The following is a 2,194-nucleotide window of genomic DNA, read 5'->3' as shown; positions in this document are numbered from 1 at the left end:
ACTGAAATGATGCTTATAAATATAGCAATAGCTTCATAAATTATGGTGCCCCGCTGAAACCGGTTTGGCTCAGTGGATAGAGCATCGGCTTGTGGACTGAAAGGTCCCAGGTTCGATTCCGGTCAAGGGCATGTACCTGGGTTGCAGGCACATCCCCAGTGGGAGATGTGCAGGAGGCAGCTGATCGATGTTTCTCTCTCATTGATCTTTCTGACTATCTCTCTCCCTTCCTCTCTGTAAAAAATCAATAAAATATATTTTAAAAAAAATAAAATATATTTTTAAAAATTATGGTGCCTCTATTACAGTAAAATGCAATGCAGCCTTCAACATTTTATATTTGTTGACATAAAAGTATAAATATGATAAATTAAGTGAAAACAGCAGGTTCTAGAGAATGTGACTAGCCTATTGGTGGAACATGCAAGCCCTAGAACTATTCTGAGTTTGAATAGTAGTCTCCACTACCCACCTGTTGTGTGACCTTGGGGAAGGCTCTTTATCTTCTGCTCTCTCAGTTTTCTCAACTGCAAAATGGAGAGTCATATAGTATCTGTATGAGATTTATAAGAGTGAAATGAGGTAATTAAGTAAGTAGCTTATTAATAGTATGTGCAAATTTAACATACATTTAGTGGTAGCTAATATTATTATTATGATGCCATTATTAAAGTATAATATTATTAATATTTAAAATATAATAATATAATTTCATTATGTTAAGTAAGATTTACACAATTATATAATGTATTATATTAGTATTAATAAATAACCATACAATTAACTATATTCTTATAAAAATATATGCTTTTATATATGCATAAAATATGTAATATATACATATAAATACTAGAGGCCCAGTGCACAAAATTTGTGCACTGGGGGTGTCCCTCAACCTGGCCTGTGCCCTCTCATAGTCTGGGACCCCTTGAGAGATGTCTGCCTGCCAGCTTAGGCCCGATCCCTTTGGGGATCGGGCCTAAGCCGGCAGTTGGACATCCTTCTCACAATCCAGCAACCCTTGCTGCTCCTTACCGCTCACCTGCTCACTCCTTACTGCTTGGCTCACTACTCCTTAGCACTGTCACAGAGGTGGGAGAGGTTCCTGCTACTGCAACTGCGCTGGCCAGCCATGAGCCCGGCTTCTGGCTAAGTGGCACTCCCCCTGTGGGAGTGCACTGACCACCACCGACCGGTCATTCTGATTGTTCCACTATAATGGTCGCTTAGGCTTTTATTATATAGATGTAAATACGCACATATATATATGATGGTGAAATTAGCAGAGTTTTCATTTTCTTTGTTCTTTTTTCTATTTTCATGGCGGGCTATATATTTTAAGTGTGTAGCCATTTCTACATTTTAAAAACCAAACCCCAAAAGCATTCTGCTTTCCATACTTCTTGATTATTTATTGTAGCTATATTCATGAAAAGTTGCCCCAGATTGTGTATGACTATGTATCTGTGTTCCTCACATGTAATGCTGTTGTTCCAAAAATGAGGGACCCTAAAATTGATAATAAGTCCCAGTATTGTTGATGTAAATGTATTACTTACCAAAGCATTGAATGAATCTGTGCTCTCAACCAGAATCTATATTAGAACAACTCGTCTCCCCTAAAGCTGGTGGTAAATTGCTTATGGAAATGTGACATACCCTATTTTAAAATCATTGAGTCATTTGTGATACATTGAGTCATTTGTGATACATAAAATGTGAAAATAAGTAGACAAATTCAGTTTTTTCTTTAATAAAGTAACTCTACTTTATTATATATAATTAAGAATTTTATAATATTAGCATCAAAAGATCCCAAAAGTATAGGATCTTTTTGGACAAACTTAAGAATCAGTTTTCAGCATTACTACAGGGATCCTGAGAAGTTTCTGCTAATTTTTCCCAAGTAAATATATGGGCTAGCTAGCCTGAAGTTTTGGAGATAGAGAGGGCTAAGGAAGAACCATGTGCACTGGGAACTCACACTATGGATCATTTAAGAAAGGGGCTCTGTCTCTAACAGCCCACCATTGTTGTCTGTGGTCAAAGCTCTATTTTTGGAAATTTACAAGACATTTTATAACGTTGAGATTTCCAATAATTAATGCAGTCTTTTAAAGAAGGATTCTACCCCCTACCCCGCCCAAATTTCCTCAAAACATTTGATCATGAAATCTTTTTGCTTGTCAATTTG

The sequence above is a fragment of the Myotis lucifugus genome, unplaced genomic scaffold (genome assembly GCF_000147115.1).
Source record: "Myotis lucifugus unplaced genomic scaffold, Myoluc2.0 scaffold_42, whole genome shotgun sequence".
Taxonomy (NCBI): Eukaryota; Metazoa; Chordata; class Mammalia; order Chiroptera; family Vespertilionidae; genus Myotis; species Myotis lucifugus.
This window is presented reverse-complemented; position numbering follows the sequence as displayed.